The 14419-nt window shown below is 46.1% G+C and overlaps 1 protein-coding gene across 2 annotated transcripts in view; it reads left to right on the top strand.

Moving 5' to 3' along the window:
- The first annotated feature begins 824 nt into the window (after positions 1-824).
- Apba1 (amyloid beta precursor protein binding family A member 1) overlaps positions 825-14419 on the top strand; it is a 208890-nt gene continuing 195295 nt past the window's right edge. For both annotated transcript variants that reach the window (XM_059259587.1, XM_059259579.1), the window contains exon 1: positions 825-959. The gene's annotated coding sequence lies outside the window, so the exon portion shown is untranslated. The remainder of the gene's footprint in view (positions 960-14419) is intronic.

The raw sequence follows: 14419 nt of genomic DNA, 5'->3' as shown, positions 1-14419 counted from the left end.
GATCGAGCAGATCACCCGTGCCGGGCTGGAAGACTTCCTTGAAGCTCCTAGCAACCCGCCCGGAGGAGCCAAGTGGACCATTTCCCGGCTCCGCCTTCCAGACGCTCGCAGGGTGGAGCGGGACTGGGCAGCGCCCCCGGTGGGCAGCCGGGCAGCCAGCCTGTTCGGCTCGAGCCCGCGCGGGCGCCCCCTCGCGGCCACGTGCGGGGTGCAGCGCCGCCTTGCAAGCCTTTTCCGCGGGCGCCGCGGGGTTTCAGACCCTGGAAGCGGGAAATGCCCCGGGTCACTAACGAGAGGACACGCGCAGCCGTCCACGCGGCTGCTCGGCTCCGTGTCCTAAACGTGGCCAGACCCCACACGCAGAGGTCCGGCCCGGGATGCGCGTTAGGGACCCGGGGCGGGGGACGATGGAGGTCCCCGTGGGTTCCCCGAGGGAGGCAGCCACGTCGTCGTCCACTCCAGGATCCCGGCCACGAGAGGGAGGGACTCGCAGGCGCGGCCACGGCGAGGGGCGCGGACACTTCGCACGCTCGCACGCGCGCGCGCGCGCCGGGAGCAAAACTGCTGCGCCGCCGCCGCCGCCGCCGCCGCCGCCGCGTCGGGCCCGCGCCGCGCGCGCACGCGGGTGGGCGTGGGAGGCAGGGGCGCTGCTGCACGCGGCGTGCGCGCGCTCCCCCCGGCCGCCGCCGCCGTCAGTCGCAGCCGCCCGGCCCCGGCGCGCGTCACGAGGGCGAGCGGGCGGCGAGCAGGGGGTGGGGCCGCGGCCGGAGGGGCCCGAGCGGCTGCCGAGCTAGAGCCGGAGCGGGGCGCGGGCGGCTGCGGTCCCGGTGGCGGCGGGGGAAGATGGTGGCGCTGGAGGCGGGAGCGGCTGGAGAGCAGCTTTATTCCCAGGCTTGGCACGGTCGCTGTCACTAGCGCCGCCTGCTCCCGCGGGCCCGCGGACCCAGCTGTCAGGCAAGGTACCACCGCCTGGGCGGGCTGGGTGAGTGCGGGGCGTCCCGACGCCCCGGACTGAGCCCGGTTGCTCTCGGAAGGGCGATCCTGGGAGCGAGGGGTGCTGCGTGGAACAATAGTGCGGATGAACGGGGACAGCAGGCGGCATCCAGGGGGCAAAGCCTGGAGCCAGCGAGGCGGGGGAAGGGTGTGTATCAGAGAGATGCCAGGCGTCCGGTGCGCGCTGAGATACCCGGCTTTGAGAAGAGCGGGCCTGATGATAATCATGGCAGGAGCGTGTGTGTGTCTGTGTGTGTCTGTGTGTCTGTGTGATAGCAGTGGGGATGGAGGTGGCGGATCCGAGGTGTAGGGGATGACATTTCCAGGAATCCCCGCTAGGATCCCTCCTCTCTGGCTGACTGATGATGGAAACCGTGAGGTGGGCAGGATGCACTTGGTGTGTGAAGTGTAGAGGGAAGCGGTAGGGTAAGGCCGGGTTTGTAAAATCCCGTGTAAGAGTGAGTAGCGTGCTATTGGATCCACGCTCCCCAAACTGCGCCCCACATCCAGCGATCTGCTTTTCCTGACTTGATGCCACCAGCTAACACTGTGGGAGAGTGTTGGTTATTTCGACCCTGCAAGTCTGAGTACATACAGTTTCTGTTCTGCTTCTGTTCTTGGGCAGCTGGGTGTAGGGATTCTCGCTTCCCCTTGCTGGGACCCCAGAACTCGGGGATGTGGAAATGAGCATTTTGCTTTGAGGCACATGGTAGCAAAACAGGATAATGGTTACACCTTTTGAGACTGCCGGTGTCCCTGGTTCTGAAGGGAGCTCTCCTAACACTTTCCAGCTCCTCCTCTGTCGGATCCCTGACTGCCTGACTCTGCAATTTCTATTGTTTATCTCTTGTCTAACCCAAAGAGAAGGGTGTTTAATGGTCACCTTCCTCTCCCCTTCCCGCAACTTTTATCGCCAGACTCTCTTCCACATTTACATTCTGAAAAGCTTTTGACTGAAGGATGGATAGTCTTTGTGTTGCTTCTTTTAGAATGAACTCTGGAGGTGTGTAAGGGGGTGGGGGCCTTTAAAAATAAAAGAAAGAGGTTGGGAGGGAGGTCAAAATGAGGAAAAAGCCCATACCGAGAAATGTTTTGCGTTCTTCTTGGGTGTTTTCCCTTAGGAAACGGGATACTTTATTTCTGCTATCACCCACTCTCCCAGCCTTCACAATGGTTAGAAGGTCCATTTAGGAACTGAAATCTCCAGAGACCCATGGTGATAAGATCTCCGGTCAACGAAGTGCTGGCTTTCCTTCCCAGTGCAGCTCACTTGGAGGAAATTTGGCAAATGTCCGGCTCTTCGGTGATATCTAGGAACCAGGACACCAAAAAAACATCCAGAGTCTATAGATGCTTAAATTCCTCTGCGTAATAAAGATAGGGCTGGGTAGAGAGAGGACTCGAGATGGCATATTCATGTATGTCCACTGCAGCTTGGTTCCCTGGAGTCTATATTTCTCCTGCAGTATCCATCAGAGCGAATGCACCTTGATGCTAATAGCCCAGTACTTTATTGAAATCGCGTGAATCGCGTGAGTGGATTAATCTGCTTGGGACACATTTTAGTCATAATATCTTAAATTCTACTGAATTGCTGTCAGAACCCAAATGGGCTGCCCTAGGCCTCTTTGAAAAGCCTGTAATAATCAGGTCTGTGCAAATAAACATACAACACATTGAAACCAAAGATTTATTTCTTTTTCTTAAATTTTTAAAATTTTGCTCCTTGGGCAAAGATTGCATTATCCCATTGGTACACTGAAAATAATAGAACTAAGGCCTATCCACATATGATTTTTCCTTCTCATTTATCGTTTTTAAAAATTAATGATAATATATGGACCAGGTGCCCTGGAAGCTGTCGATATAAAGTAAATTGCCCCATGTCCTTCAAGTCAAGCCTTCTAAAATTTTAATGTGAGGTTGTTGGATCTCACCCTAGATTGAAAGGGGGATTCATAAAAATGAATTTTGAATCTTAGTTCTTTACTTTCTTATTGCTTCAGCCGTATCTCTTTCTGGTGGATGTAAAAATCATATAAGAGGTTTTGGTTTCTTTATAATAAAAAAAACCGTTATTTCTGTATTTGCAAGTAAAACCATATATGCAAATTTCTTATAAGACCGCTCAAGAATATTAGAAATTTCAAGGTAAATAATAACCTGATTAGAGAAAGGATTGTACAGCACCACAATGGAAGACTTGAGAATTTCTGATTTCCTTTCTCATGTAAATGAGAAGATTTTTCAAATGCCATGCCCTGCTTTTCTAGCATTTGGCCTGGCGAAGTTAAAGGTACAGCTTGAATCTGTGATTCAGGTTGGTAAATGGCCGTACCTTTCCCTGCAGGCTGCAGCCAGCCATTCGTTTGGCGTGGATGCCCTTTCTTCCCTTAAAGTAGCTTTAATGCCTCTCTCTTCTATTATGAGCTTCTTTTTTAAAAGTTTAGTTTTTTTATTTCAGAAGACTTGGAAGTAAAGGACATTTGAAAATTGACCTGTGGGGCCAAAAGGAATAAACCATGGCACCACGGGGAAATTGGGCTTTTGTGCTACAAGAAAGAAGAAATCGAGAGAACGGGACCGGCAAGCCGTGCAAACAGACTTGTCTTTTAATAAGTTGGGTGGTGAAGGAGAGGGTGATACATCACAGGTCGGGCACAGCAAAGGGAAGGAAGCCTTACTTCATAAGCCTGGGCTATAAATCAATTCCGAGAAAGGGAGATGTGAGCGGGAGGCTACGGTGATAAAGCCTTCAAGATGGTGGGCCACACCAGGTGGAGGCAGGACTCCTGAGACGGAAGCAGGAACTGAGATGGAAGAAAAGGAAGGGCAGGTGGAGGCTAGGAGTAGAGTGGCAAGGGCTTGTGGCACTGTGGAAAATTGGCGTGAGTGGATGGCCATCGCCCAGCCAGGAGGGCTTCGCCTGTGTTTGAGTTTGTAGAGGAAGCACCAAGCCCTAGGCTCTGGAAACTACTTCGTTTTTTAAATAGTGAGCATTGGGTATTGCTAAATTCAGTGGGGGTTCCATCCCTTATTCTCCAGGAAAGAACTTTTACTTTTAAAATTGCCTCCATTTGAAAGCGTCCCTATGAGAACTTTCTCTGGAGGCTCTTTGAGTTAAATAAATAAGGCTTATAATAAAATACTGGGGAAAAACAAGGCTTTCTTTTTTAAAAAAAATAAACTTTTCTTATCTATTACTGCAAGATATGGGTTTTACAGTGAAGTGTAAAGTTGATTTTTACAAAACTCAATTATAGCACCTTACCCAACACCACACCCGTCATAAGTATTCAATAGATTTTTGTCACATGAATTCATGAATAAATTAGTTGTTTTAGTGAGTTAAATATAGCCTCTGAGATCTGAAATTTCAAAATTTATTTAAAACAATGGATATCCAATGAGTTGAATCCTGTGACCTGTATAAGGTTATGGTAATATAAACCTGATTGTGTATTCATACCTGCTACTACACTGATCTTGAAAAACAAGGACACTGTTTTCCATAAAATACTCATGTTTGCTTGAGACCCTTGAGTATGATGATTCCAGATGAGATTATACTACTTTATCTGTAGCTAATGATCATTTCAAGGTTTGAATGATGGAATTTGGTTGTACTTTTAACAAATACTTACCAAACACCCTCTCTGGGCCAGGTTAGCCGAAAGGATAGAAGTAGAATAGGGAAGTTGGAAGAGTCCCTAGCACCACAGAGCTTTTAGTGGGAGGAGCCTACAATGAAATAAATAGGTGGCATTATATGTCATGTATGAATAAGAATAAAATGGCGGGAGAGGGAGCAGGCAGATGGTTCGGTGGCCGAAGCGCTTCCTGGGCAAGCAGGAGGACCAAGGCTTGGCTTTCCAGAACCTACATGAATGTCAGGTGGGCGTGGTGGCCGACGTGTAATTCCAGCTTCAGAAGACAGACGGGATTCCCCAGAGCATCCAGAGAGATAAGCCATATCAACAACCTCTGGGTTTGATTAAGAGACCTTGCCTCAAAATAATAAGGTAGAAAAGCAGTTGAGGACAAGTCCAACATCAATCTAGGGCCTCCTCATGCATGCACATGCAAGCATGCATAGTGTGCATACATATCAAACCCACAAACACATGAAAAGAAGGGAAAGGGGGGAAAGAGAATCGATCAGGCAAGGCAATGCAGTGGGGCAGTGTAGGGGGTGATAGCATTTAAGATAGCCAGGGAAGACTGTAAACAGCTTAAAACTGAGAGGGAATGAGCTGTGTCAATATTTGAGAAAAGGGCTCGAGGTGGGAATATGCTTTGCAAGTTCAAGGGTCAGCAGGGCAGCACGTTTGGGCTCTGTGGTTTACCTGGGACATATGGCGTCCCACCTGATTGAAGGAGCAGCCACTTAGAGAAGCATCTGCTTTGCTTTTCAGTAGTAAATCTGTCACCACAAGGCTCAGTCACCATGTACCAAACTGTGTTGACCTGAGAGGCAATACTGGGTTTCCGAAGCGGTCCATGTTCTCAGCCAAACATGTTAAAACTAGAAAACCTGAGAGGGACAGTGGGCAGCGATGAGATGCTAGTCTTTCAGAAACAGTTCCTCTGCTTGGAACACTCTGAAGTCTGAATCCTCTCTAAATATGGTATTCTCACCTCCACTGCCCCCCCACTTCAAGTCCTATTTGCAAGTGTGAGGTCCTCCAGGCTAGACCTCTGTTTTGTTCTAGTGACTAGACCCCATAACACACAGGGCAGTTGTTTGCATTAACAGGAGGTCATTAAGTGCTCACTGTCAGTCATTAAATACTGATTCCAATCATCTCACAACCCAGGTATAAAGGATGAGGAGGGAATGACTCTTTTAGTTTGCTTTCTCCAGACAGCTAGCAGCTTTTCAAAGCAGGACAGGAAATCACCATATGACACTGATGTCATTTATGTATTTAGACCCTGGAACAAGGACTTGAGTCCAGATAGTTTCATGGGAAGACAAGCCCAAGAATTACAAACTGAGAGTGAAGAACACGAGACAAAGAGAAGAAGCAAGCCAGTAGGAGATGAGTTAATGAACAGGTCACTGCTTTGAGCAGTTGAGCTGTGGACCACGCTTAGAATTAGTTACACACCAGAGGATGGGGAGCAGAGATCTCTCCCCATCTTCTCCCCTGCAGAGGGACATTACGCCCCCTGCACTTTCAGGTTGCTGGTATAAGCCTGAGCACTGTTCAGAAGTTCTGAAACAGAGAAACAGACAGAGTGAACTGGCTGGAATGGAAAGTCGTGTGTGGGGCCCACAGTCAATCAAAGTTATAGGTAAACTCAGAAGTGGCCTGAGGAGGCCCTGAGCCTCTGTTCCATATGGCATAGAGACAAACCATAAGGAATTTTGTTTGACAGATTAAGAATTGGTTTGATAGCAATTATTGGTATTTTAATATAGAGATTTAAATGACTGCAACAGCTGTCCATATTCCATTCATTCATAAGCCAGACATTGACAGCTCTCAGTACTGGAGATGCACATCATCCTCAGTTCTCCTGTGTAAAGTACTCTTGATTATAAGGTCGTCCCAAGTTTTCCAAAAAAGGTTTTGAAAAGGGTTTCATGGCCATTTGAATATGTACATTCTAGTAATATAAGCAAATGGTAAAATGTCTGCTTGTACCTAATATGTTACTTACCTGCATATATCTAAAGTTGTATATGTAAAACTAATAATTTGGAAATGGAATATCTACTCTCAAACAATATGAAATCATTTATTCTCATAAGCCTTAACTTCTGTGCTCGCTAGTTTTGTCAACTTGACACAAACTAGTGTCATCTGGGAAGAGGGAACCATCTGACTGGCCTGTGGGCATGCCTGCCTCTGTGGCATTTTGTCCATTAATGATTGATTAGGGAGGGTCCAGACTACTGTGGGCAGTGTCACCCCTGGGCAGGCACCTGGGCTGTATAAGAAAGCAGGCTGAGCAAGCCATGGAGAGCAAGCCAGTAAGTAGTGTTCCTCCATGGCCTCTGCTTCAGTTCCTGCCTCCAGGGTCCTGCCCTGACTTCCTTTGGTGATAGACTGTGGCTAGGATGTGTAAGCCGAATAAAGCCTTTCCTCTCACAAGTAGGTTTGGTCACTGTTTTATCCACAGCAGCAGAAACAAAGTAGGGCAAGGTCTGAGCGTGTCATCAGGAGACCACTTTGTCTCTATCCGTTTCCTTCCTTCTTTGGGATATGATGACACTGCTTGAGTTTCTGTAATATTAGCCACTACACACTCGGTGCTCAATTCCAGAACACAAGAACATCTCTTTCTTCTTCCTACAGGAGTATCATGATGTCCCAACCATGTTTCCTAATGGCTGCATACTGTTGTAACCCACTAGGTTTCCTAGTGGCTGTACCCAGCAGGACTGCATAAGAGGTTGATTGGAACACGGGCCTGGGTACCAGGTGTTTGTAAGGGTCTACATTTGACTGTAACTAGCAAGGAGGAGGTCTTTTGCTCCACTGTTTGGTATTGTTATAAATAGACCTTTGGACTAAAGTTCGGGGCCCATTTGGATAAGGATCCAGGCCCACCTGAGTCCATCCTGTGTTTTCTTTCTCTCTTTCTCTCTATTTCTAGCTAAGTTTCTTATCCCTGATTCCTTGAGAGTCCCTGGGGTAAATAATGGTGGGGGCTGGTCCCCCACAGTATACAGATATCCAATAGAGGGAATTGCACAGCTCCTCTCAGGAATATCTACTTAAATCCCCATTAAATCTTGACCTCATTTCCTTATGGATACAGCTGTTCACGGTATCTCAAATGCATGGCCTCCATAAGAGCCCTGTCTTGTATTGACTGGGGTTGTTCCAGGCTGTCTTCCCCTGGTAGTTGTCAGGCAGCCCCTGGCACACTGTGGCTTTTCCTGCAGCCTGCAGTCTTGCAGCTTAGCTGTTGTTGACATGGTCTCTCCTTTACATTCAGTCACCACCACCACTGCATTCATGACTGCTTGCTTTTCAATGCCGGTTGTCTCACAGCTAACAGGCTTTGGGGTTTCTGACAATCAGAAGAAAGTAATTAAGAGAATGCTCTACAAAATGGGGGAACATCGTAGGCACTTAAGCATAAAGCAGACTTTTTTTCTTTCCTTAAATGTATTTTTGGTTTGGTTTTTTTTTTTTTTTTTGAAGTGGCAGTTTCATTTTATTTTGGTGTCTGTGAAGTGACCATGAGAAGCTGTCAAGGTACGATTGTGGCAAAGCTAACTCTGCCCGCCAGGTTCCTCTAGACATTTCCTCTTCTGTTCCATGGTGTACTCATTAGTGTACAATCAGTGTGAAAAATAACACTGGTGTGCTTCGTAAAGAAGCCGGTTGCTCATCCTTCCAGATGATGTCAAGATTGATGTGCCTGACTTTTGATGAGTCTTCCTCTCCTGAGCAAGTTTGTATTTATTAATAGTTACATATTATTTAAAGAAGTGTACTTGACAAGGGATACCTTAGTATCCTCCTTTCCCCACAAACGTAGGACTATTTTGGAGACAGGATGTTGCCCCAGCTGCCTTTGAACTGGCCATCCTCCTGTCTCAGTCTCCTTTAGTAGCTAGGATTGCAGGCCCACCAGGCCTATCAAAGTTTTAGCATATTTTAATGCAGTGGGAAAGTTTGTCACTTAAAGATGTTCCATTTAACAAGAATAATCACCTCCCGCTTTTCTGTTTGATGAGTTAGGACTATTGCTCCAGACTATACTGCAATGGTTTCCATTTGGTTGTAATGGATTCTTACATGTGTTGGCCACGATTCTTAGCAAGAGTACAACTTACAATAGCATGGCCTGTATAAATGATTGTGTGTGAACACACACATACACACCACTGAAACACGTGTGCAACAATATCAGTTATGTGTGATGCACACTGTTTTCTGCCCTGTTCTGCTCTATTTTTTCAGGTTTGCCAGCACACTAAACTGATTTCAGCACTAATGGGTCCTGACACACAGTGTAAAACACATTGCCCATTATATTAAACCAGCCAGAAGAGTACTTATTTTCCTATAATATGAAATAATTTCATGTCTGAAGGGTTTTACCATTTGTTTCAAATCATTAACATATTTGGATATTTGGTGGTGTGGGCATAGATGTCACAACACTCAGAAAGGGAAACTTTGTTTTCGAGTATATATTTTATTTCCCAAAGAAGAAATTACGCAAAGTATTGAAAAGTATGCAAAATCGAATGTGAGATTGGCTGGTTCCTAGCTAAATCTGGCGGCTTTCTGAGAATGTGACCCCAAGAGTGTGGGGTGCACTCCTCTCTCCTCATGGCTCTTTCCTGACCCTCTCCTTGTGAGCCCCTCCCCAGACCTGCTTCCCTGTAGTGCCTGGGTGTTGAGTCTAGATGATTAATTCTAATTTTAGTTTACTGTATTTTTCCTAGTTGTGGAGATAGTTTTTATATCCACTTTTCTCCCAAGTGACCTGGAAATACAAGAATCTTTTTGCCTGAGCTGACACCTGGGGTCGTTTTGTTCTGCAGGAGCTAGAAGTTAGTCCATATATGAAGGTTTCCATAGTGACAGGCTGAACAAAAGCCTAACTGAATCTCTGTGTGTTGCGGAGGCTTGAACCCAGAGTTTCATACGTGCTAGGCAAGCGTCCTACCAATGAGCTGCATTCCCGGCTCAAGGCTGTGTTCAAGTATGATTGCATAATTTATGGCTGTCCAGTTGTGTAATGGGCATACATATCAAATCCTTCTCCACAAACTCAGTGTGTTCTCAGTGCAGTGACCACACATTAACCGAAGGGGTGCCAGGTAACGAAACACGGCCTACCCACTGCGTCCTACACTGCCATTGGGAAAGCTAAGTGAGACCCAAAAGGCTAAAGTAAGATAGACACACCGCTTCCTTCATAATGATGCTGAGCAAAAATGACTGCTAGTCCTTAGCACGCCTTCCTCTACACCAGCGCTTGGCAGGCTCTGCTGTGGAGAACCAGGGAGTAAATAGGTTCCGAGTGGCACGTAGTCTCTGTCACAGTTTCTCAGCTCTGCTGCTGTAGCACCGAAGCAGCCCTTGACACCGTGAAGGCCAGAGAGCATAGCTCGTGGTCTGACAAGTGGATTCAAGGATGCTGGAACTGCATAAGATTTTCACATGTCAGAAGAGTTTAACTGCTCTTAGGTTTTAGGGTTTTTTTCCAGCTATCTAAAAAATAGACCTGTTTCAGTTCTTAAGCAGTGCAGTGCCGGATAACTGGGTAGGCTTGTCTCAGAGACCTGTTTGCTGACCCATGGTCTGGGTTTTCACAGGGCTTTGCCTCACCCTAGAGTCCACTAGGTCCGGTCCTGCCCCCTCTGTACACACAGGGCACCTGTTCACACACACTTGCGGTGCGGTAAGTATTCATACATTAAACGGCGGGAAGAGACCCTTGTTTGTCTGTGCATCCTGTTTATCTGTCTGCGAAAGGAATTCTTCCTTGTCTCTAACAAACCTTCGGGAGTGACAGAGTTAACATTTTGTGATTAAATTTAGGGGCTCAGAGTCCTGCCTTAAAGTTTTACCCCCTCTGCTATCTACCATAAAAGGAAAAGAATGTCAGGGAAGAAAGGAGGAAAAACAAACAGACAAAACAAAACCAAGCCAGTATTTCAGCAGGCAAGAGGCTTGTTGGAGAGTGACTGCAGTAGCCAATGCCTTGCTTCCATCTCTGGCCTTTCTGTCACTCAGGCAGCCCTGCAGCAGTTCTGGGCTTGGCGGGTCAGGAGCTCTGCTTTTCACTGTGATTTCCTCAAAATTGGACACAGGACCAGAATTCCACACCCACTACTCAGAAAGAGAACTTAATAGACTGTAGTTATCTTTTCTGGGTATTGAGGAACCACACATGATTTCTCTCTGGAGAGCAAGGACTTCACCATAACTCCTGTCTCACTTAAGAATAATCTCGACTTCAAGCTTGGAAATTAGATTATTAGGAAGTATATGAATTTTAACCCATCTTATCAAAGCGAGGTGTGCAAACACTGGATGATAAGGTTGTGGTTGCATGTGTTTCCAGTATCTGTGTTAAGAACAGGTTATGTCCTGATGACATATGGTGAGGTTATATCCTGATAAACCTACTATAAGTTGAAAATAAATAGAAAATACTTTCAATACCCTTAGTCTACTGAACACCCTGGCCTAGTAGCATACTTCGTTGTAGAGCATCAACTGCTTGCCCTTGCACTCTTGTTTGGTTGGGAGCTTCAGCTCCATGTCACTTCCCGCGTCCTGAGAGTATGCCATCAGTGTGTGTCAGCTCAAGAAAAGATCCATATTCACAATTTGAAAAGTGTACTTTCTACCAAATGGATATACATTTGTATCATCACAAAGAGAGAAATCGTAAAACTAACTATTGTAACTTAGAGACCATCTGTCTATAGCTCCATAATAAGGCATTTTGTGTGTGTGTGTGTGTGTGTGTGTGTGTGTGTGTGTGTGTGTGTGTTGCATGCATGTATTTAAGGGGTTGAAAGAAAGGACTTTATTAGATAGTCGAGTTCAAAATCATTAATACTATAAATTCCTCATTAAAATTTATTAAGAAAAAGAACAATGAAGTCAATTTTCAAGTAGGTACTCTATCGTAGCCTGCCAAAACACTAATTTGCTATAACTTGGAAAAATGTATGGTATGTGTAAAATAAATTGTAAAGTGTGCTTTTGACTTGGCATGCATTATGATTGCTATGGCAGATGATGTCTCCTCTTAAAGACAGAATGTTAAGCGAGTGTTACAAGTGTGTGTTCCATGTAAGTGATGTGAGATCTCTAAAGCCTGCTCGGGGAGGAGCAGAGGACGAGAGGCTCAGGATTCTGGTCCTATTATGTCTAAGCTGTTCCACGTGAGACACAACATAGTGCTTACCAGCTGTGCAACGACTGTTTGCAAAATTACTCTTAGTGAATGAATGCCGAGGGGCGGGGCGCTAGGGGAGGGCAGGCTTGGAAATCACTGGGTGGTGGTGGGTAGCTAATTATCCATCTGTCGCCAGCGTCTCGGGTGGAAAGAGGCTCCCCTGGTAGAAATGGAGACTGTGCTTATGAAGGTGAGTGATTTGGGCTTCCTATACTGTGATATCTGTGCATCGTACTCACCCCCTCCCTTCCTTTCCGCTCCCTCTTTCCTCTTCCCACTTGCAAAATGACAGTGTCCTTATCTCCATCTCATTGTTGACTTCGATGGCTCTAGTTTATGCTGAAGGCTTTTAGCCAATGTCTGGCTGTCACTGGTTGTCCATTCTCAGGGCTGTGACACTAAAGCTGCCTAGAAGATCTGTGGTAGCTGCTGAAGACTGGGTGTTGCCGCGGCTCAGACTCTGTAGAAGCAGACACAGAGAATGGAGTTTGTGTGGCTCTGGGCTGCTTTTCTAAGGAGCCGGCTCTGTCGGGGAAACTGAGAAGGGAAGGGGAAGAAGGCCAGCCAGGGTGTGATCTCAAAGTGCCTTGTAGGGTGACCTCACAAGGGGCTCAGGGTGGCCGCTCCACTTCAGCATTTAACTGCTAAGCCAGAGAGATTTCTGGTTCCTACTATCCGCCTGTCAGACACTGGTAAAGGGTTCCAGCCCGTTGAGAAGGAATTCTGCATGCTCCTGCTCCAGGTGACAAGTGTGTTGCAGAGCCCCGCAGCTACTGAACTTGTCTGGTAGATCCTCTGTTTCCAGAATTTTCTTCATGCTATTCTTTGATAGGCTTGTAGCAATAGACTCTACAGTCTCACCATTCCAAAGAAATGTGTTGACATCCCTGGTTTGTGAATTTTCTCTCATATTCTCTTTGCAGACGTATAGCTGATCTCCATCTTACACTCATTAAAGTGGGTACCTGAGAGGAAGAGGATAAATACATTTAGTCTTTTTGCCATCTTCAATCAGTATCACCCCAAACAAAAGCCAAAAGGGGACTTTACAACTTCAGTAGAAAGCTAATTTGTTTGCAGACTTAAAATTTTACACCCCTGGGGCTGGAGAGATGGCTCCATGGGTTAAGAACTCTTCTTGCTCTTTCGGATGACCCATGTTTGTTTACCAGCACCCATGTAAAACAGCTCACAACTGCCTGCAGTTTCAGTTCCAGGGGATCTGATATCCTCTTCTGGCCATTGAGTCGCTGCCCTCATATCCACTTAACCTATACACAGACACACACCCACACTTAAAAATACAATTTAAAAATCCTGGTGAAAAAATATGTATATGTATATTCCTGTAATTTCATGAAAAGGGGCCCAGTAATTGATAATTAGCCAATCTAAGCATTACAAGGAGACCATTGTATTGGTCAAAACAAATAACCATAAGCTGTTGTGATCATTAGATGGGTAGCGGGGACCCATGGCTATGGTGATATCTTAGGGCTAAGTGAAGCTGCTTCTGTCTTACCCAGGGTTTTGCATATCAGCACCAGACACAGGCCAATGAACTTGTGGAGTCAGCCGGAACATAATCTACCTCCCATGTTGTCACACCACGGTTCATTTGTGGAATTGAATCATAATCAGGAAACTAAGCAGTCATTTTGGCAGGATCAGAAGGCTCTGTCTTGCTGTTCAAGAGGTCTCAGAGACACTGCCCTCTGTCCAGAACAGGGTAACTGGGTGATGGATTGCTGGGGTGCACAAGGCAGTATCTCAAGCTCTTCAGAGCTGCTCTGTACTACTTACTTGGGTTGGCTTCTCTTTGTTAGAAGAAAGACTTGGGGAAGTCCCTTGGGTTTCCTTGTTCTTCTTAAGTGGCAAAAAGTCAAATCCAGATTATCAGTCATGGAATACAATCTAGTATAACAATAGAAATTCAAAACTCCTATCCAGTCTTAATTAAATATTATAGCATCGTTTAAATATAGTAGAGAGTAGAAATATCAGGTGTCTACTTCGTTGAGTTTTTGCATAACTAAAACCTATATAATTAGCACTTGGTTCATGATCTAGAACAGAGCCCCAGAAGCCACCTCAGGTCCCCTTCTCCGTCACTGTTACTCTACTCCAAAGATAGGCTCCATTCTGACCTCTGTCCCCCGAGAGCAGTTTCATATACATGGACTTGTTTAATACACAGCATCTTTGCCTGTCTTTGTTTACTATTACATTAGACATTCAGCTGTCCCGTGTATCCGTAGTTTCTTCTCTTTGCTGTCTAGTCCATGTATGAATATACTGTTTACCCACTCTTCCCTTAAAGGACACGGATGTCGTGCCATTGTGAATATTCGTATACACTTATTTTGGTGCGTACACATACTGAATTTTGTAGAGTGTATGTTGAGGAGGGGAATTGTGGGTCACAATATAAGTATGTATTTATCTTAAGAGATTTTACTGATTAGTTTTCCAAAGTGGTTGTACCAGGCCATTTCCACCCCCCAGCAGCAGTTCATTGCTCCATGTCTGCAGCAGC

Source organism: Peromyscus eremicus, chromosome 1, assembly GCF_949786415.1.
Source record: "Peromyscus eremicus chromosome 1, PerEre_H2_v1, whole genome shotgun sequence".
NCBI classification, from domain to species: Eukaryota; Metazoa; Chordata; class Mammalia; order Rodentia; family Cricetidae; genus Peromyscus; species Peromyscus eremicus.
The sequence above is the reverse complement of the archived record's forward strand: the minus strand, read 5'-3'. Positions and strand labels throughout refer to the sequence as shown.